Below are 23241 nucleotides of genomic sequence, written 5' to 3'. Positions count from 1 at the left end.
TAGGGAGAACATGAGCAAAGAAGTCAGGACCACGAGGGGTGCACCCACCCACTGTGACAGTGGAACTGATCTATTGGGAGCTCATCAAGGCCAGCTGGACTGGGACTGAATAAGCATGGGATGAAACCGGACTCTCTTCTTCTGATGAGAAGCCAAGGACAATGGCACTAGGTTTCAATCCTAATACGTGAACTGGCTTTGTGGGAGCCTAGCCTGTTTGGATGCTCAGGAGAAATATTTTTAAGTGAATTAATTAGAGACTTAAGTATTTTATTGGGCTTTAGTGACTGGTGAGTTTCATGATAAAGCCTGACTTTTTTTCTTCAGTTAGGAGAGGCTTTTGAAGATCTAAATGATTGAGACCAGAGTATAAATTAAGTTGTTAAGATAATAAAACACACAGTAGGAGATGAGAAGAGGAAAAGTAATTGATAAATTCTGTACAGTTACTAAAAAAAAAAACCAAATGTGCAAGACTTGAACTCTTGGAAATCTTAGGGGGGAATTGATAAATACAAAACAAAGCAAGCACTTTTTGTGAGTCCTGAGAAGGCTTTTCAGGTCTAATCAGTATTTCACCAAGTGTTAAAAGAAGGAGCAAAACTTATACAGGTACAAGTGTTCTTTACAGAAACTCCTATTATGGAGGAAACCACCCAAGCCACTTCTCTGACAGGGAGATCAAAGTTGCCTGCAGGTGAGGGCCATTCGTGCACTGGAGGCCTCCTATCTGTTATTAATGTACAAATTACTTGGGCTTTGGTAGATTCTGGAGCCAAGTGCATTCATGAAAAATCTGAGAAGCACCAGGAGCAATGGGCAGCAGTGGGTGGATATGGGAATAAAGCAGTCCAGGTAAAAAGCACCAAGTTTTACTAACGGTGAGCAATGACCCATCCAGAGTGACTGTGTGTGTGCATCTCCTTCCTGAAGAAAGGTATGCTGAGGGCCGAATTTGTTCTAGCCCTGGGATTACACCGAAACAACACAAGACAGAGGTATCAGGAAGGAAGTGGAGTGAGGAGAGAAGAGGAGAAGAGAGGAGAGAAGGAGAGAGGATATGAGTGGCCAAAGCTGCAGTTCAAGCAGACTCGACCAGAATCTGGGTGGGCTGTAACCAAGCAGGAGTATCTTGCGATAGTTCCAAAAAACTCATATGGTGAGGAAAATGCATGGGAGTCCCATCTCATGGAGATTCTCCATGATGAAGTAGCCAAACTACTGATACAAATGACAGGGTTTTCCCATGCTCAATTAGACCTTGCTAATGTGTAGGTATTTTTGTTGTTTTAAAACCCTTTAGTTATTGTATATCAAGTCCAATTTGTATTTACTTGGGATGGTCAGCAGTGAACCTTTAGAGTACTTCAAGATTATCTTTAGAGTGCCACTATTAATCATAGGATTATCGCCCTGCTTTGTTATCCTGACCATCCTCTATGAAGAGATTCCACTGTCTAGATAGCAGGATGGTAAATTCTGAGTGTTCTGTATATTTTAAAATACACCAAAAAGACATGCATGCAGGTGCACCTAAAGGAATGAGAATGGGATTTCAGTCAAAATACACTAAAAGCACCAGAGGGATGCTAAATCCTTGGGAGTATTTTGATCCTGTACAATACATGTGATACATGACAAGGTTACGTTTTAAATCCTACAATATCCATGTCTGCAATGGTAAATTAGCTGAATATTTAACTGGGACTCCTGGAATATTAGTGGATTTTTATACCCTACCTTACTCAAATTGTTCTTTGCATGCTGTTTAGATTTTGTCAACTTGTCACAAACTAGGGTCATCTGGGAAGATAAAACCTGAGAAAATTCCTGCACAACTTTGTCTTATAGGCAAGTCTGTGGAGGCATTTTCTTGACTCAAAATTCAATAAAATTAATGCATGACCCTTGAATTAAGGCTTACTCAAAACTTCAGGATACCGTAGAATGCATCCAGGCCCTGTCAGAATCTAACGTAAACAGTCTCTAGTCCAATTCCCTATAGAACTCTCATTCCCGCTCCATGCCTTGAGTCCAGTCTTCACCCTCTACAGTTCTGCTGGCATTCTGACATTCCAAACTTCCACCAGAATGGGCTTACAGTATCCTAAGGGCATCTCATGTTTCAGATGTCAGCCTGGCATCAACAGCAGAGTTTAGAGCTTGAAAAGTCCTGATCTAATTTTATGTTATCACGCAAAAGATGACTAACCCAAGACTGAGGTGAAGATCGTGTTTACTTTGTGATTTATACTGTTATCACAGATGAGCATTTTGTAGATTGGGAACTGGTACAAGAACCAAGGTCTTTCCATTCCACTGCATTCTCCTTTGTATGAAGCTGTCTGACTTCTCTGGGGCTATATGAAATACAAGAAATGGAATAGGACGTGGTATTTGTCAAGTTTGTGTATATCATCCCATCCCTCTATTTAACTGGGAGACTGACCATAAAAGAATAAGGTCATATAAATTATGCTTTAATTTTAAACAATAGTATAAAATAACATAAACTGATTTTTCTTTTCTGGATGCAAGACTTCTTGATACCACAGAGGCTATTTGCACTCAGCTTCAAGGGTCTTATTCTCCTTAACAATGTTGCTTCAAAAGCAGATGTGTAGTGATGGATGTTGACTCACCCACCCTGCTGTGTAATTGACGTTTATTAGAAAACTAAATAGAAGCATGCAAGATTTGTGAAAGAATTTCAACAACTTCTAGTTCAGTATTCATCTTTTTTAGACTATCTCCTCCAATCATACATATAATGTGTATTGTGATCATTGTCATAGTCTTCTGCGGTTTCCATAATTACTATTCTGTCTTTTCCGTGCCGTGTCCTGGGAAGGGGCTTCGAGTTGGGCAGGAGACTTTTGAGCTACCCTGCCAACCAGAATGGCCATTATCTACTGACATTTGCACAAACCTGGGTGTTGAGCCATAGATCAACATTGAGGAGCTACCTCTGCTCTGAACACTTCTGCTGTTCCCTGCTGCACTTCCTCTCTGGAGTTTAAAAGTTCAAGTCTAGAATTAAGGAACAATTTAAACCACTGGTTCTGACTGAAGCTGACTGATGCCAATTGCGACATCTGGGATGCGACCTCAGCATTTCCTGTTGACATCAAGTATGGCACAAGACTCCTAGCTGTCTCTTTCTGACAACTCCAATGTTTGCTCCTTCTCTGAGTGCTCTTCCTCTTTGCTTTTTTTCACAGTAAAATGACAGGCTATAATTTATACATCTGGCAAGAATCTAGGTCATTTGTGAGGTTGTCACTGTGTGTTGGCATGGACCCTGCCAACCTCTTTGTGAAGTGTGGCCTGGAAGTCTGGTGCTAGGACTGAAGGTCTGGGCAATCTGTTGTTCAAGAGAGGGAAAACAGAAGGATGGCTAGAATGTTAGCTTTGTGAACGTATTTATTTATTTGTTTATTTTAGTTCAGTTTAAGTTCCAAGTGCCCCACTTGGACCAAGCATCAGGACCTAAGATGTCAAGAGCTATGTAGACCCTGGGACAGAGTAAGCATAAAAGCAATGCTATAAACTGAGTAGAAAAGTCTAACAATTTAAGATTTGTGAACTGTGGCTTCAGAACCAGGCATGTATTGTATTTAAGAAAGTTAACTTGTCATTTAAGCATCAAGTGTCAAAGAAAGAGCCACACAGTTCCCCCTAAAGCACCTATTGAGTTCTCAACCCAGGCAAAAGAAGTTGTTCTATTTGGAACTTCTTACTAAGAGCTTGACATAGCCTAGAGGAAAATGCTCATTCTAGATTTGCCTTTTGGTACTTGGTCTCCATTTCTGGGTGTCTTGGGGGTAGTGGCAAACCATGAGTATGTGTAGAGATTCCAGGTCATTATTAGGTGATGCCCTCAGGATCTGACCGCTTTGTGTTTTGAGCTTTCTCATTTGGCCAGAAACTTGCTAATTTGGTAAGGATGGCTGACCAGCAAGCCCCCAGGAATCTGGCTATCTCTGCCTCCTCAACACTGGGACTACAATTACACACCACCATACCTAGCTCTTTAGATGAGTTTTGGATGTCAAACTAATGTTCTCATGTTTGCTCTGCAAGTAATTTACTGACTGAGCTACTAGCCTGTTTTTGTTTTACATTTTCCCAGAAAGAATACAAAAACACTACATTTTTCTCTCTTTGCTTCTAAAGAGGTTCATTATCAAAATCAAGAACTGATGGAAAAGTAAGCAGGTCCTAAATATTTCAGCTTCAGCTGCAGTCCATGCTTTGCCAGGTCCTGCCTCCAAATCTCTGCTCTCTGGGGAGAAGCAGCATTTGAACATCCATCCCTCATCTCAATAGCACAACTTGAGAAGACTTAAGCAGGTAGTCCAAACAATTTTTGTTCAACTGACTTCTTTTTTTTAACATTTCTTAAACTTCCATGATAGCTCTTTTATTTTTATATTTTATATTTATATTTTGTATCCATTAATACCTTATTTATATTTACTAATCAAAGCAAATATTGAGTTACTATCAGGGAACCAGGCATGATATTATGAAATCAAAGCCTCTTCTCCCATGAAGATTATAGTACAGTGGAAGGAGAAAACACTAAACATGACAACAATTTACAGAAATAACTGCAGATTTAGCTATCATTCGTTAAAAGTTAGAGTGAAAAGTAGAAAAGAGTCTTTCCTAGGGAAGGCACCATGCTGAGACAGAAGATTGGTAGAGCAGCCTGGGGCAAAGACTCAGGGCAGGATGTAAACCCTCTGGTGAGAACTTTCAGATGGGAGTGGCCATGCTGGATTGATAGGAAAATAGCCCAGATATAGCACAACTGTTCATTGTACTTTTGTAAAGGCCTAGGTTTTCACATGCCATGTCACAGAATCATAAACAAACAAACAAAAATCATCTGGAGCACAGAGCACTCAAGGACCTTCCCGAGATTTCCAGAGAAAGGAGCACATCGAGAAGCAAAGATGCCACGGTCCATGGAGATGGGAGAACATTGCCTCCTAGTGATCCTATCTAATCCGCCATATCCACTCATTCCCAGATTCAGGGAGTATTACTGGATTAAAGATACATACTCAAAACACATTATCTGGGCCCTGTGCATTCATGAGGAAGGAGCAAAGCAAGAAAACATTTGGGGACATTGAAGGAGCAATCAATAATCTTGATGAAAAATGCTGGACTTGTGGAGCAAGGTAGTTGAAAAGATGTGAAGGCACTTGAGAGAGGAACACAAATGTGAAAATTGCTAATGATTCAGTAATAGTGCTAGCATTTGCTTAATGAGCAAATATCCTAACTCATTTGAAAATCGTTAGTGAAATAGCTGTGGGTCCTCTGAGCTGCAGCTGGCAAACACAAGGATTTCGGTAGGGGCCACTGCTGAAAAGAAACAGGGAGAAGGCAATGGGGTACACCATAGTGTTGCATGTCTGGTTTGCAGTGCAGGAAGAAGCAAGGAAATGTGAGTGACTGTGAGCTCCATGCAGTGGAGCCATTGAATGGTCCTTGTGTCACAGCTGGCCCTCACAGTGGCCCCATTTTCCTGGAATTTGTTTGTTCAGTGTTCCTGCCACAGTCAGTATGATGAAGTGCTAAATTTAAGAACAGAACCTGAAGCTCTTGATGTATCACACGGCTTTAGCGCTCTTGCATTCTCAAGGCTCCGATGACTTTAAATAGATACATTCTGTCTATTCAAGCTACATATCATTCCAGAGATGTTCCTGCAGTGAACATGGGGTCTCCCATAACTTGCTGTAGCTGAGGGGATCACACAGAATTTGTGGTAGTGAAATAGATTCAGCTCATTCTTTCTCATATTGTCTCTCCCAGGTTTCTATGTGACTGATATTTCTACAGTTTTTTTTTCCCTTTTATGAATCTTCTCACTGTCAGAGAAACAAATTCACAAAATTCCCCTTCATATGAAAAAAAAAAAACAAGGGTATTTCTTAACTTTCTGTTCCCTGACATTCCTGGATCTTTTTGGTCATTTTTTTGGCAAGTTATTTTTTCTGACCTCAACAAGCAATCTCAGATTCCCCGTTTTATTCTTCAATCTCTACATGGCTTCTGAGTACATCTCAAAAAATGGCATCCTTTCCTCCTGTCCTAGCAGTGAAGAAAGAGACCACTTACTTTCTCAAGATCCCAACTTCCTCATCTTGAGACTGGCCAAACAACACTTGAAAGAACAATGGAGAGGGTTAAGTAGGCTGTGTGTAAAATTAGTAATAGAATTTAATAAATATTATTGCATTTTTATGAAAAATATATTGTTATGTCATTATCCTCTTTCACATCAATGCCAATAAGTCAACCATGTCTTGGTTAATGGGCTTTTGAGGCTAAATTGGCTCATATTAAGTGTGAAGAAACATGGTTTTGCTTTATCAAAGTGGTAAATTTGTTTAGAAGATAGTCTCAAAATATTCTCCTTTTAGTGTTTCTAAGTCTGAGGCAGCTAATAAATCACACCCAAACTCAAAACAAATAATAATTTCATAGTCAAACACGTTCATTCTTTCCTGAAAATGTTGTCAGCAATGCAATAATGTCTTCCACTTATCTCGTGTAAACAGGAGAGGCTATGTATTTAACTTGGTTCTTCCCTCTATGCTTGCATATTGCTTGCTTTGGAATTTAAAAAGTCAATCTCTTTCTTGAGTGTTGGAAATCACCACAAGCTGATTGCTGTTTGAGTTTCTCCGATGCTGTTCTTGTTCTGCTTTTAGTGAGCATTGCCTCTCATGGCCTGGGGCCCCCTTCCTTAGAACCAGTCCTTCCTCATTCAATTACCTCCTTTTCTGTTTCTCTTAGGAAGCTCTTCTTCTTTCTTTTATATTTGGTGAGCTTTTGTTTAATATTTTTTTTTATTCCGGAAACTTTCATATCTGAATACAATATGAAACTCAAAATATCCATGCTCATTTTCCCCTCAGTTTCCCCCAAATGCCTCTCCAAATGGGCAACTTGATGCTTTTTGTTTCTGTTTTTGTTTTATACCTTGTGGTATAGGTGTAATTAAGGAGGTCTGAGTTTCTGTAAGCAGTTCCTAGCACTGAAAGAGCAGAAGACCACAGCAGCTTTCTTACTGTAAGTGTTCCCTAAATAAGCATTAGTTAGTCTTTATTCTGGGTTCTTATGGACTTCCTTAATTATGCCTCATTGTGGAATTGAATTTGGAGTGCCCTTATCTGTATATTCCATCCACTGAAATATGGAAAACTTACTAGTGTCCATACATAAAAAGCAGAAAAAGCAAAGTATAGTTCTTCATCCTCCAGAAGCTTTTATTATACGGTGGGATTTTTCATTGCCACAAGAGAGGGATACCAAACATAAGCAATGAGAAAGCAATGATGAAGTTGTTGACTGACCTCAGTCTGCTTCTTGGTTCTTATCAGTGTGGGTTCTCAGGTTCATGCCATTCTAAGTCTTGTCTTGGAGTCAGAAATGATTCTGCACTGGTACATTTGATTCTTGGGGCTACCTGTGTTGGGTCCAGGGGTGTCGTGCAAAGATGGGAACAGACCACCAAAGTCTAATAAACCAGGAGCAAACTTTATTCCAGAAGCCAGAATCTAGGAATAAAAAATAAAATAAAATAAAAACATTTTCATGGGGCACAAAAAGTTTATCAGCTAGCTGAGACCACAGCCAGAGATTTTTTTGTTTTTGTTTTTGTTTTTGTTTTTGTTTTTGTTTTGTTAGGCTGTGGCAAAAGGCCAGTTTCTGAATCCATCTTTTTTATAGTAAAGGGCACCAAATATTAGGTCTGAACAAAGGAATTTTTACAATCTCAAGGTAAAACTCAAATACAGATTGTCTTACTTTACAATCTCTGTTAACAGATTTTTTTTTTAGTTAAACTAGTGTTTGTACTTAATCTATGGTCTTTCTTGATACTTTCACTTAGTGTTTACTGAAGCCCTGTACCCTCCCTTTCATGTTGCCAGTTTCCTATAGCAGAGACAATGCCTAACCCAGAGGTCATGTATCTCTGTCTTCTAAAGGCTAACTCAGCTCATATCTGTAGGCTAGCTCTCAGTTTGCAGAGATGCTTTGGCCTTGTAAATAGAGCTGTGAGTTGTAACCCACTGTTAACAGTTAATCTTCAAGCTGCTGAGAAAGCTGCTGACAGTCTGTTCTCATTCTCCTAGGCTTACAACTATATATTTCTTTATTTCTACATTCCTATTTCTGGAATCTACATTTTTATTTTCTTATTCTTGGACTCTTCAACCGGTGCACAGTATCACTCACTAACTTATGCAATAGACTCTTCCAGTTCTAGAAAAGACAGAGATATAGGTTTGGACAGGACTGCTAGTATTGTCAGACCTTTCTCCTTGGCTACAGCTGATTGCCTTCTCACTCTCTTTCCCATTATCTTCCCTTTGAGTGATGTCTGTGTCCTGAACTCCTAGTGATACCTGCAAAATTGGCCTAAGACCCACTCTATTCAATCCATGTTATCTCGATTACCTTTTAAAAATCCCGTCTCCAGATCTTCAGATAACAGTCACAGTCTCAGAGACTAGCATTTAAAGTTTCAATATCTTAACTGGAGAGAGGTAGAAGAATTTACCTATTATTGGGGAAAAATGAAAGGAAATCGATTAATATTATAAAGAGAATACTTGTTATCTCAAAAGCAAAACAAACAACAACAACAAAATCCTCTTGGTTTTAAAAATACCACTTTCCCCCTGGATCATTGAATAAGTCAGCTTTCATACTGAAATCTCAGAAATAACTCTTACTAAAGCAATAGGTAAGAGAATATATATGTGTGTGTGTGTGTGTATGTATGTATATATATATACATATATATATATATCCTGTATTTGAAATTTGCATTAATTAAATTTTATAAAACACTTTACTCACATAAGTAAATCCTTTTAGTGCTTTCCTGAATTATATTTGTATGTTATATACAATTTAAATAGCTACTATTATGATTATTAATACTGATAGGTTTGGATTTACTCTTTTTTATTAAGTGTTTAGTTTATCATACAAAAGAATAGGCTTTTATTCTGGCATTTGCACACATTCTTTGTTTTAGATCTTTCTCACTTCCCTTCTTGGGCTCCCTCTCTCCTTCTCCATGACCCCAGCTCCTCTTCTATATTTAGGTCACTTATATTCTATTATTCTCCATTTACATATTTTCCCTCTTCTCAGTTAAAACCTCTTTTTCCTCTTTCATGATTGTTTTTCTAGTTTAATGACCCATACACAAACTCACTTATTTTTAAAGGAACTGATTCTTGTTAGAGGAAGTATGGAGTGACTGTCCACCTATGCTTATCTTATTTACCTTAAAAAGCAAATTAAAACTACTTTGAGACTTCATTTTACACTAGTCAGAGTGGCCATGATCAACAAAATGAATGGCAGCATATGCTGGCAAGGATGTGAAAAAGGGAACACTGATTCATTGTTGGTAGGAGTGACAACTTGTACAGACATTATGAAAATTAGTGTGGTGGTTCCTTGAGAAGTTGCAAATAGACCTACTGCAACTACTATACTACTCTTGTTCATATGTATACCCATTCTACATCTTACTACAGAGATACTTGCTCATCTATGTTCACTACTGCTCTATTCATAATAGCAAGAAATTTGAAATATCTTAGATATCCTTAGATTAGAGTGGATAATGAAAACATGGTTCATTGATGCAATAGAGTATTGCCTGGAGTTTAAGAAGAATGATGTTATGAAAATTTCAGGTATATGAATGAAGTTAGAAGCAATCATCTTGAGTTTGGTAACTTAGACCCAAGAAGAAAAATATCACATGTTTTGTGTTTTCTGTGCATGTTAGCTTCTTACGTTTTGATATGTGTGCTATAATGTGAATAATCACAGAGGTTACATACCTAGTTAGGGACCAGAGAAGGCACGAAGATCTCCCAAGGAAGGAGAAATATAATAAAGTGCTTTGGAGAGATAAAAGAAAAAAGTGGAGTAGGAGAAATAAATTGGGGGGGGGATATAGTAGGGTGTTGTAAGGAGGTTGCTTGTTTGTTCAGGCTTTCCAGACCAAAATAACCACACAGAAACTGTATTACTTAAATCACTACTTGACCTATTAGCTTGTGCATATTTCTAGGTAACTCTTACATCTTGAATTAACCCATTTCTATAAATCTGTGCATTGCCACGTGGTTGTGGCTTACCAGCAAGGTTCTGGTAGGCAGCTCATGTCTTTCACCTCTGATGGCTCCATGGCATCTCCAAACTTCACCTTCCTTCTCCGAGCATTCAGTTTAGTTTTCCCTGCCTAGCTCTACTCTTTTGTCCTATCACAGACTAAGACAGTTTCTCTGTTAACCAACGGTATTCACAGCATATGGAAGGGATCACATCAGGAGGGTAGGGTAAGGGAGGAAATATGGGGAGATGGGGAGAAACAACTAACATTAAAAGTCATTTGAAAAACAATTTTTAGATGTTTATTTTTAAAGATATGTTTATTTTTATTTATTTAACTGTTTTGCCTGCTTGTGTATAAGCTTACTGTGTATGTACCTGATGTTTTAATTGGTATGTTTTTGTCGGTCAATTGACATAGTTTAATAATATGCTTCACATTGCCAGGGTTAAAAGGACACATACTAATGTCAGACATGTGACAAGTTCTCTGTCGCTCTTCTACTTTATTTGGCTTGTGAACTCCTAAGATGTGGAGTAGGAAAGCATGTATATTAGGTTCAAACAGAGGTTTTTAGAAGGATTTTTGTTTCAAATTTTCCAATACCTGCACCAAAATTTTTTTCAGTTAAGAAATGGACTCATCTCTCTCAGGATAGAAGTACACATTCAGTAAAGAGTTAATGAACATTTGGCCCTTCCAACATTTCATGTGAGGAATTTCCTTGTTGTGAGGCTTCTAGGCATTGCAATATTTTTCCCACTGTTCAGGTCCTAGAATCACTGACAGATAACTATTATCCTTTTCTTTCTAGGTACAACAACCAAAAATTCTCCAGAAATTTTCAAATTTTCTGCCCAGGCATCACCATTGGAAGGTACAAAGAGGATAGACTATGCTATTCGAGAAACCCAAAAGGTGGCTTGGCTGTTTGCTCACTTGCCCTCTCTCTTACTGGCAGGTTCATCTATCCTGTTGCCTAGCCATCCCTTCTCTGGTGTTAGAACTTAATTATTCAAGAATCCAACATACACTGAAGATGGGCAACTCTCTGAGATGCTAGCATTCAGTTTAGGATTGCTGAGATGTCCAGTTTTGTGGACTGCGCAACTACCAGATCCTTAGCTTTCCCACTGGAGACAGTCATTGTTTGACTACTTGGACCACAGCCTGTAAGCCGCTCTGATCACACACACACACACACACACACACACACACACACACACACACACACACACACGTCTTAGTCACTGTTCTATGGCTGTGAAGAGACACCATGACCAAAGATACTCTTTTAAGATGAAACATTAATTAGGGGCTTGCTTACAGTTTCAGAGGGTTAGAACATTATTGTCATGGCAGGGGGCAAGGTAGCAGCACACGAGGTAAGCATAGTATGACAGGGAGCAAGATAGCACAAAAGGCAAGCATAGTGCTGGAAAAGTAGCTGAGAGCTACATCCTGATCCTTAGGCAAAGAGTAAGATAGAGAGTAAAAGAAAGAAGGAGAAGGAGAGAAGGTTGGGCCTGGCATAGGCTTTAGAAATCCCAAAGCTCACCTGCAGCAATATATCTGCTCCAACAAGGCCACACTAACTGGCACTAAGCACACAAATGTTTGAGCTTATGGGGGACATTCTCATTCAAACCACACACACACACACACACACACACACACACACACACACACACACACACGTTCTGTTCCTTTAGTGAATTCTGACTAATACAATTGCTAAGAAATCTCCTCCCTGCTTTTCTCTATTTTTGTTTGGCAAGATTATTTATAGGGTAGCTCCAGAAGTGCCTTAGATGGGATTGCAATCTGATAGAGTATAACTATAACCAGGAGCCACTAGGCTTACATGAAAGTTTAGGACAGTGTCTTAGCAGAGGTTAGGGTAAAATTTTTAGAAACCTATCAATTTCTAAGTGGAGAAAGGCCTTATGTTAATTGTTGGAATTCTTTTTTAAAAATATACTTATTTAGCATGTATATGTGTATATGCCCACACATGGTACTCATGGTGCCTGCATGAAAGTCAAAGGACAGCTTGTGGGAATCATTTCTCTTCTTCCATGTGGGTGCTAGGAATGTAGCTCAGGTCATCTGGCTTAACCCACTGAATTGTCTTTTGGTCAATGTTGGAATTCAGCTTCTAAGCTTATTGGTGAGCTTTCCGCCAGTCTCTGGGATGAGGCTCCTTTCCCTTCGTGTCTGCATAGTTTTTCTTTCCTATCCTGCCTTGTTTATGCACTTTGTATAAGCCCTCTTGCAATCTTTAGACTGCCTAGGAACACCTTGCATAGAGTCTGGCTCTGCAAGGCCTTCAGCCTGTAAGCCCACGGTGGATGCTATAATCATATTTCAGTGTCTGAGTGAGCCTATTCCTCTATCCCTCTTGTCTGTGTACTTCACAAGTGTTTCTTGGACTTTCTCCCCAAGTAATACAAGTAGGCAGAGACATACATGAGAGGATTTTTCTTCTGTATTTGCCATGAGAATGTGATATAGGTCCTGACGTTAAAAATCAAGCAAATGTGCCTCAAGGAGTTTTTAAAATTTCAGCACAGTCTGTCTGCAACCTCTCACAATGCATCGAAAATATCTCCTTTAGTATTCTACCTTTTCTTAGCTTCTGCCTCAAGTTAACTGATCCACATTCTCTACATAGCTTCCCCAACATCTGTGTCTTCAATTTTTCAGGATTAACTATGGTCTAACTACATTATACAGAGGCAGGATGAAATCTTGTGCCCTGCCCTTCCAGGGATGCAGATCATCCTTTTGTCCAGGATACCAAGGCTATGTATCCTGACCCTAAACCATTTAGCAGCCATCTTGGTTTAAACCCTATCAGAGGTATGTATATTTAGGACAACAAGTTATGACTAGGGATGGTACTATCTGTGGTTTTATGAAGATTTGGATGGGTCATAGTGGAGAATAAGTGGCTGGCATATTCACCAGCCTCTTCAGTTTTCAGGTTGTTGATTCATCATGTGGCCATAGACCTGTGGTCGATCTAAGGAAAGACACTGAGTTTTCAGTTTGTTTTTGTTATTGTACTGAAGGGAGAGACTGCTAAGATTTGTGTGGGTTTTGTTTTACATTGAAATAAATAAGGAAATATGCAGACATTTACATGTGCACAAAAATTTCATGGTAGTAACTTCTAAATGCACTGTTTCTTTGATAACACAACCTATTTTTTTTAATGTGTCAAAGCTAGCACTCCCATTCTTTACCTGCCTTCATTTCCCTAGTTTAACCCAATCAGTCTTGCCCCAAATAAAAGAGGAACACAGACCTATCTAAAAGAATCGAAAACAAAGTGGCGTGGTACCAGTGTCTAGAACCCTTGCCTTATCCACCTCCTGATCGAGAGGTACTCTGAGATTAGTTGTGGAAGAGCTGACACAGTATCTCAGCTAGTCACAATCTAGAACAAGACAATGGAGGTAACTACACAGGAGGGAACAGAAGGCATGCCCTGCAAGGACCTGTTCTCATCTCTCTACCACCACAAACTTTAATTTAATCCTTTATTATCATCTTCTGAATTTTACCTCCAACAACATACATTGCAGTCCTAACCCTCCCTTGATACCTGTGAATGTATCCTTACGTGGAAACAGAGTATTTTGAGACACTGTTAAGTTGAAGTCATATCTGAGTAGGGATGTTCTTCCCCTACATTCTTATAAGTGGAGACCCAGACATGATGTGTATTCAGTTAGTAGTTGGAATGAAGCGGCTACAAGCCAGAGCCTAAGGTTGCTGACCAGTATCAGAATCTAGACAAGACAAGGAAAGATGCAGGAACTGTCAGAGAAAGTCTGCTCCTGTAGACACTTGGGATCAGGGCTTCTAGCCTCTATAGCTGAGATAATACATAAAATAAATTTCTTTTGTTTTGAGTTAATATGTCACAGAAACCCCAAGAAATGAATGAAGCTATGTAACACCGTGCTTTAGGATGTTATCTTTCTGCTTGTGTTTGTGAAGTCTGCTCAGTTATCAATAGACTGGATCACTCAGGCCAAAGCAAAGTGAATCGCTCACTCCACCTTGCTGTTTGATTTAAGAGCATTTAGACAATAATAATACTAATAACAAAGACAGAACTGGAGGAATGACTCAGAGATTATTAGCACTGCCTGCTCTTCTAAAGGACCCATGTTCAAATATAAAAAAGAACATGTGTTGCTCATGTGGTAATAATGGATAATAATTAAAGAAAAGTAAATATATACTTACTTTTTTCTCACTTCATTTATTGAATGTTCCACCTTTATAACTTTATTATATGAATAATGCATTATCAACAAATGCAAAACCATGTATCATTTTCTAAAAATATACCCCTTATTCTCTTCTAGTCATGGTACTTCTGCATAAAGATAAAAGCATTTGGCAGTGTATATGTGGCAGATTGGCTTTTTCCCCTGAGGAATATTTTTGTCATTTCTCTCAAAGATCAGAGGTGAGAGCAGTAGGATTATATATTTTGGCATAAGCAGTATCAGAGATAAAAGGTAGCTTTGTGTTAATCTATATGGTAAGACTTATAGTAAAGAACATATGCAGTATCTGTAACTAGACACGTGTTTTCACTTAAGTCCCCCAAATAAATTAAGTCATTTTTATTACTTCTTTTACTATTTGAGGTTATAATATAATTAAATAATTTCTCCCATTCCTTTCCTCCCTCCAAACCCTTCCATATACCCCTCCATATATTTCCAAATGCATAAGTACAACCTGCTGAGTCTGTATAATGTTACTTATATGTATGTCTTCAGAACTGACCATTTGCTATTGGATACCCAATTAATATGGTCTTTACTGGGGAAAGCTATTCTCCCACTCCTAGAATACCTTAGTGGCCTGTAGGTCTTTGTATAGGGTTGAGGCCCCATGGCCCTTTCTCAATCGACTTTAGAACTTGAATGTTACTCTGTGACAGAGATCATAACCCAGAAATGATCTATGGGACTGCAGAGGAAATTTCCTCTTGGAGCATAAAGGTCCTTTAAACACAGTGCTCCTTCAGTAGAGAAAGTAGCAAGAAATATGAAGACCCATAAAAATATGCAAACTAGTCATGGCTTGATATTGGGTCATTGCTGATCCTGTAGGGGTTGCTTCTGTAACTAATTCCTGGGGATGTGGAACAACTCACCTTACCTCATTCACTTGCTCTATTGTGCATTTACTATTAGCTACCGTTCTCTGCACCTGTTCTAGTCACTGTGACAGGGCCAGGTACCAGACACTTAGGAGAGCATAATGACATGGTGCAAGTCAGCCAATCCTAATATACCTTTAATTCTTTTTATTTTGCTTGTATGTGTGGTAAGTGTATGTGCTGGCATGTGTTTTTGCATTTGTGTGGAGGGCAGATAATGCAAGCAGGTAGGTTTCTCTGTTGCTCTAGATCTTGTCTACTGGGGCAGTGTCTCCCATATAAACCCAGCCTTTTTGAATTCAGCTATTGATTACAAGGGGGCCACAATGCCAGCTGGGCATCTTCATGGCTGCAGAGGATGTGAGTGCAGATGAACGTGCCTGTGAGGCAAGTGCTTCACTCTCAAGGCCACTCCTCGATCTCTACAGCTTCATATACTGCCTTGTGAACTCATTCAAACAGAAACCCCAGTTGACCTCAGAAGCCCCTCTCCAATACTTGGGATAGTATCCTCCCTTCTCTTCTATATATGAGCATAATCATCTGCTCAGTGATCATCTTTGCTGGGTCCATCAGCCAAACCATGTCTGAATAAAGCTAAAACCCATATTTCTAAAAACGAGTATATGAATATCTAGGTGAAGAACAGACCATTCATTCAGGTTTCTCTGGAGCAGAAGCAAAGCATACAGGCATTGGTATCTAAGGAGCTTTCTAGGGGTTTTGCTTCTCTGGACCTCTGTTGTGAATAATCGTGCAACTCCATAATTGCAGAAGAGCTATAGAATAGTCTTGAGGGCAAGATGTTGATTTCAATTCCTCTGTGTCTTCTTGTGGCCCCCCCTCATCAGTTCTAGCTGGAACATTTGAAAGAGGGAAATATCTTATAGATAAGAGAAGACTCAAGTAAAGGGCTGGTGACCTTGAAGACACAAGCACAGAGAGATAACAAGAGTGCAGATATTCTTGAGAAAAGGCCATGTGCTTAGCCCTGTGCTGAGCCATGATGGTTTGCTTGAACAGTGGTGGAAGCTTCCTGTCTTAGGCTATGGCTTTATGATCTGCTTAATTTAGATCAGCAGAAGTGGTGGGCAGTGATTCACCCTATCATATTACACTGGCAATAGCATGTTGTCTGAAACTATGACTCTTTTCACCTACCATAGATCCCAGCTACTGCAAGTGTGTTTACTGGTGGGAGAGAAAGAATGACCTTTTTGACAGCCCATATCCCTAAAGGGGAGCATCTGGCTGCCCATCCTGTCACCAGAATGTTCCATAACTCACAGAAATAGCCACAGGGTTCCAGTGATGATAGGTGGCAGAGGTAGAGGGAATAGAAAAATCAGAGCTCTTAGATTTTAAGAAAAGCCCTGTACCCAGTTTTTTTTTTTTTTGTGTGTGTGTGTGTGTGTGTGTGTGTGTTTCTTCTCATTTCAGGTATTTTCTTTTCTGATGGAGCAAAAACATTGTGGGATCTGGTGAAGAAAGGAAGACTGAAGATGCTGGAGGTTAAATTGCATTCATTAGTGAAGATGGTAAATAAGAAAAACATCTCACACAGTGTGAAGGCTGAGACTATGGGGCATATGAAGAGTACAGATGGGGCCCTAACTGATCATTCTACATAAAGCTATATCGCCTTTCTGATAAAGCCTGTATCACATACAGATTAGTCCCTTTGTACCTGCCTAAGAAACACAGGTGTCGTGAAAGACAACTATGCCTTAGAATCACTGCCTGGGTAACCAAACGTTGCTGAAGTTGAAAGGACAGACACCCCTCTTAAGAGGTATGGCCTGTCAGAGGTGTTCCTGCCCCCACCCCCAGTGAACACCTTGGCAGTGCCTTGGATCCAAGGTAGTGGGGAAGGGACAAAGATTCACACTGAGCCTGAGACAATTTTGTTGGGGTATCTTGAGAGAGTTCTAGCTACCTTTGCGCTGGTACTCTGCTTAGGGGAGGTTGAAGTCTTCCTACCTTTTTCTTCTTTATGTCTTCAATTTTTTCTTCCGTATTCCAACATCATGAAGCTATCTTTGAAGAAACTTCTTACTTTGATAATGTTTCCTGCATACCCTTTCTTCATTGCTTCAACAGAAATAGATAGCACATGTGTGGTTGAAAATTACTGGTTGTATCTACTCTGATAACATGACATTGGCCTTCAACTATGTGTGTCTTTGCATAAGTAACAACAACAGCAAGAACAACAAAAATCTCACACTAGAAGACAGATGTCATGGCTCCAGACATCACTTCCTCATATAAATAGCAAAAAGAAAAAAGAAAAAAAACCAAGTCTTGAATAATTTTAAACCTGGTTTCCCCCCTTTCTTTGCTTTCTTTTTTAAAAATTTTAAATATTTTATGTATTCATGTATGTATGTGTACTTACACCACTTCCTTCTTTATTAGACCCTCAAATTCATGGCCTATATTTTTAAATTATTATTGGTACACACATATATGTGTGTAAATATTTACATATATTTATGTATGTGTTAATATAAAATACAACCTGCTGAGTCCATTTATTGCTGCGTGTGTGTGTGTGTGTGTGTGTGTGTGTGTGTGTATTTAGGATTAACCACTTGGCTTTGGATAAACAATTTGGAGGCTCTAGACAAGACTGATCTTCCTTTTTGAAGAAGTAATTAATTGCCTGTAGTTCTTCATCTATGGGTGGGGCCTGTGAGTTTCCTCTTTCTATATTGTCATATCTGTTGGTGTTGTCATTGTTTAGGAAATAATACTGTTGAAATTTCATAGGTGTAGCTTCCTGTCATGGGTAGAAGACACAATCTCCCAACAGATATCCTGGTCCTCTGACTCCTACAATCATTTGGCCTCCTCCTTTGTGACCTTAGGTGCAGGAGTAGTGTAGATATATCAATTGGGGCTGGTTTTTAACTGGCATCTATTTAGGGCTCATAGTGATTACTTTCATAAAAATATCTTCATGCAAATATATTGCACACTTTAACAATATCCCCAATATTAGTGGGAAGATTGAATTAAACCTCTGGTCTTCATTTAAGAAGCAAACTTTCTCAAGACTGAAACACATTTTTTTTGTGTGGTCTGATTTGGATTACCTACTAGCCTGTGTTTCTTCACCTTACACAGAGATAGTTAGGAAGCAGAATATTTGATCAAGAAATATGTGAGTTCCATTACTGAATTAAATACAAGATTTTATTCTCCTAGGCAGGGTATATTACAATTCTGAAATGGAATCATAATTCTGTTATCACAAGAAAGGAAACTGGCCACTAAGTTGGCAGCCTACTAATAACCTGATCTACAAAATTTGACTTCTACTTTTACTGTTGCTGATCTCTAGCCTTCATATTTGCCCTGTGTATTTTCTTTTTCAGAAGTACTGTCTGACAAACATGCATTTTATTTGTAGACACTTTAGGCCCCAGTTACCTGTTAAAACAATGTTTGCTGCTGTATGATCAGGACTGGGATAGAGAAGAAGCCAACCTACACTCACAGTTGGACTTGTCCACTCATTAATTAGTTCATGTTCAGGAGGAAGTAGAAGGGTGAATGTAATGTACAGGAACACAAATATGGCCAAAGTAAGGTGAGCAAAGGTCATAGATGAAATTGGAGTGAAAACCAGTAAACAGAAAACCAGAAGAATTTCATTCTTCTTCTAATTGAAATTTTTTGGGTCAGTGTAAGACACACTTACCCAGGTAAGTTCCTGGAATGCTGGGACTTGTAGTTCTTGAAAAATAATAGCCAAGCCACATGGGAACATATGGTGACTATATGAGTTTGTTCTTAAATAGCTCTACAATATGATCCTGACCTCAGGGAGTGGTCCTTATCAAAGTCCATCTTGGTCAGTAGTTAATTAAAGTTGGCTTCAAATTTGACTCAAAAATAGTGGAACTGGTTTTTCCCTGACAAATCTCAGAATTAACACTATCTCAGCCTATATTTACCATTTTTTATAGAATATTAACAAAAATTAATGCAAAAAATCATAACACAATGAACCTCATATATATACATATATATATGTATATATATACATATATATATACACACACACACACAGCTGGGAATTCTACATCTTCCATGAGACAACAGGAAGTGGCATGGCTTTAGCATATATGAGACCTCAAAGCCTACCCCCACAGTGACATACTTTCTGCAACAAGGCCATGCCTTCTCCAACAAAATGACGCCTCCTAATAGTGCTACTCCCTTTGGGGGCCATTTTCTTTCAACCATACCCAGAGACTTATGATAGAAAACAATTAATAAAATTATTCCTGATAATGCCCTTTTATACTCATAGATCAGTGCCTAGCCAAATTGTTGTCAAAGTGGCTACTGCTAGTAGCTGATAGGAGCAGATGAAGAGACTCAGAGCCAAGCATTAGTTGGGGAGAGAGCCTGTGGTAGTTCGAATTTAAGTGGCCCTTATAAGCTTATATGGGGTGAAACTATTAGGAGGTGTGGCTTTGTTGGAGTGAGTCTGACTTTTTTGGAGGAAGTCTGTCACTGGGAACCACCCAATATGTCAGTCCATTTCCTGTTGCCTTCTCCTGTAGCAAACACCATGTCTGCCTGAATGCCACTATGCTCCCTGCCAGGATGATAATAGACTGAACCTCTGAAACTGTAAGCAAACCAGCCCAGTGAAACGTTGTCTTTATAAGAGTTGCTGTGGTCATGGTGTCTCTTCACAGCAATAGAAACCCTAAGACAGGGCCCAAATTGGAGATCTCCATCAGTCCTCTTCCCTCAGAACTCTGGAACCCTGTGAAAGAAGAGAAAGAAATGTAGGATCCAGAGGATCAAAGATACCAGGAGAACCCAGCCCACAGGTTTCAACTAACTAGGGCTAATAAGGTCTTACAGAGACTTAAATAACAATCATGAGCGTGTTTGGGTTTGTGTTAGTTTCTCAGCATATATGATGATATGCTTGTTAGCTTTGTGTTTTTGTGGAGCTCCAACAGTGGGAGTAGAGTTGTCTCTGATTCTTTCATCTGACCTTGGAACCCTTTTCCTCTGCCTGGGTTGCTCGCCCAGCTTTGATATGAGAAGTTGTGCCTAGTTTTATTGTATATCTTTTTATGCCACATTTCATTGGTAATCCTGAGGGACCTTCCCTTTCTTGAATGGAAGTGTAGGAGCAGTGAGTCTGGAGGAGAGGGGGGTTGAGGCAGGGAAATGGGAGAAACAGAGTGAAGGCTCACCTCAGTTGCACTGTATTGAAAAAAAATAAATAGATGCCAGGAAAAAAGAAAGAAAGAAAAGAAAAAAGAGAGACAGACAGACAAACAGACAGATAGATAAAAGAGTAAGCTTTTTATTAAAAAGCCATAAAGAGTAAGGGTATTTTTACCACAAAAAATAATTGAACTATATAGTTTTTCAACAGCCTTTCCCCAGACCTTCATCACACAGCTGGGTTGGTTAGCTCTCTAAGCAACTCACAAATAATGCTCTAGTATTTCAACTGCTGGGCCATATGTTTTTATCAGCTGTTCTGTTTCTTAAGAGAAAGGGCTATATTGTGCTTGCCATTTTCTTTCCAATGTTCAACACATTAAATGGACCAAATGGGGATGTAAACAAATGTTTGATGAATGCTTGGTGCATCTTGATAGCATAGATCTCACAGAAATTTTCCATTGTTCATGAATGTTCTATTGGACAGAGCTATTCCACATTAAACAGACCACTGCAGCAATCACAGGTTCTGTTTGTTTGAAACATGAGAATTACCTTCCAGGAATGCCACACAAAGATTTGGAGGAAGGACTCGGCAAAAAACAAAAACAAAAACAAAAACAAAAACATCCTAGAGGCAGAAACAACAAAAACTGTCAAAGAGATTGCTATATTGTACATGAACCAGTAATAAAGACATTATTTCAGTAATAAACTATCTTTTTAGAATAAAACACAAAAGAAAGGATAACATGTATTGGTACTACTTCTGAGAAAATGGAAAGATAATAGGATAACGGAAATTAGAGACTGAGAGATGAGCTCAATAGGTAAATAGTACTTGCAGCTCAAACATAAGCCTTGAGTTCAATAACCAAGACTCATGAAAATCTCAGTTGTGTTGGTGACTTCTTTTATTGCCAGTGTTTGGGAGGCAGACACAGCCAGGTCCTTGGAGATTGCTGGCCTGCTGTCCTAACTGAAATGGCTCACTTCAAGCCAACTAAGAGAATATGTTTCAAAAACGAGGACAGAACCTGAGAACTATCCCAGAAGTTGACCTTGTACTTCCACACATATGTCCCCAAACATGTACCCACATAGCCATAGATAATGGTGCTAGCACACACACACACACACACACACACACACACACACACACACACACACTAACTGTGGCTCTTTGAATGAGAACACATTATGTTGAGGGAGCTGCGGGCCTCTTCCCACAGCCCGGCTCCTCCCCCACCGCCCCCACACACACACACGTCACTAGCTAATGATGGAGGAAGGTCATTGGCTAATAAACTGCCTTGGCCCATTTGATAGGTCAGCCTTAGGTGGATGGAGTAAACAGAACAGAATGCTGGGAGAAAGAGGAAGTGAGGTAAGACCTGACAGACGTCATTTCCTCTCCTCTCTGGGGCAGAAGCGATGAAGCTCCAACCCAGGATGGACGTAGGCTAGAATCTTCCTGGTAAGCACACGTTGGGGTGCTACACATGTTAATAGAAATGGGTAATCAAGATGTAAGAATTAGCCAGTAAGAAGCTAGAGCTAATGGGCCAGACAGTGTTTAAATGAATACAATTTATGTGTTGTTATTTTGGGGCATAAGCTAGCCAGGTGGCCAGGAGCTGGGCTGTGGGAAGAGGCCCACAGCTCCCTCAACAACATTATGTTTAAAAAACAAGTTAACTCTCTTCAGATATGAGTTCTTAGCTTTATAGCCAAATTTCAAAAAGTTTAAATTGTTAGACAGACTTTCTTACTTGGTTCCCAACATTGCTTTTGTGTTTATTTTGTCCCAGGGTCTCTCTGAGCTTAAATGGCATGCTTAGAACTTGACCTGAACTAAAAATTAAATAAAAATCTTTTCCCAAACCAGGGTTGTTACCATCCTTCAGTTTTTCTGTCTCTTGTACCACAAGTTGTCCAGACCTCTAATCCTGGTACTAGACATCCAGACCACACTTCACAAAAAGGTCAGGCTCCATACCAATATATAGTGACATCCCCCCGAAATTAACTGGGTCCTTGCCAGTTGCATAAGTACTGCATACAATTTTCCTGGCAAAAGAAAATCTTTAAAAAAATGGGCACTGCCATGAGTAGAGTACTCAGAAATTATGGAGAGCTCTGTATCAAATGTGATGTCAACAGGAAATGCTGAGGTCACATCCCACATGTGGCAGCTGGCATCAGTCAGCTTCAGCAAGAACCAGTGGTTTAAATTGTTCCTTAATTCTACACACGAACTTTTAAACTCCAGAGAGGACATGCAGCAGTTAATAGCAGAAGTCTTCAGAGCAGAGGTAGCTCCTCAATATTGATCTATGGCTCAAACCCTAGGTTTGTGCAAATGACAGTACATAATGTCTACTCTGTTAACACAGCTTTAAAGTCTCATGTCCTGTTTGAAAGTCTTCACCAAGGCTTGACATGGAAAAGTTATAATAATAACAATAAATAATAATAGTGTAGACTGATTACAAAGAATGGGCTAGTGAACATACCCATCGGGATTAACCTTTGAGGAAGAGATCTACAAAACACTGACTATTGAAACTAGCTGTTGTCATAATTCTTTTTCCAAACTACTGTATGCTATTGTTTAGTTTTTAAATAATCATCGATTACACTCTGGTAGAAATCAGAGTTAAAATTTTTCACT

At 39.3% G+C, this 23241-nt stretch overlaps 1 protein-coding gene across 1 annotated transcript in view; it reads right to left on the bottom strand.

The window, feature by feature from the left end:
• Retnlb (resistin like beta) overlaps positions 1 to 23241 on the bottom strand; it is a 73498-nt gene that overhangs the window by 26390 nt on the left and 23867 nt on the right. The gene's annotated exons all lie outside the window — the stretch shown is intronic.

The sequence above is a fragment of the Microtus ochrogaster genome, chromosome 2, assembly GCF_000317375.1.
Source record: "Microtus ochrogaster isolate Prairie Vole_2 chromosome 2, MicOch1.0, whole genome shotgun sequence".
Lineage (NCBI taxonomy): Eukaryota > Metazoa > Chordata > Mammalia > Rodentia > Cricetidae > Microtus > Microtus ochrogaster.
Note: the sequence above shows the minus strand (reverse complement) of the source record. Positions and strands in the feature narration are given on the sequence as shown.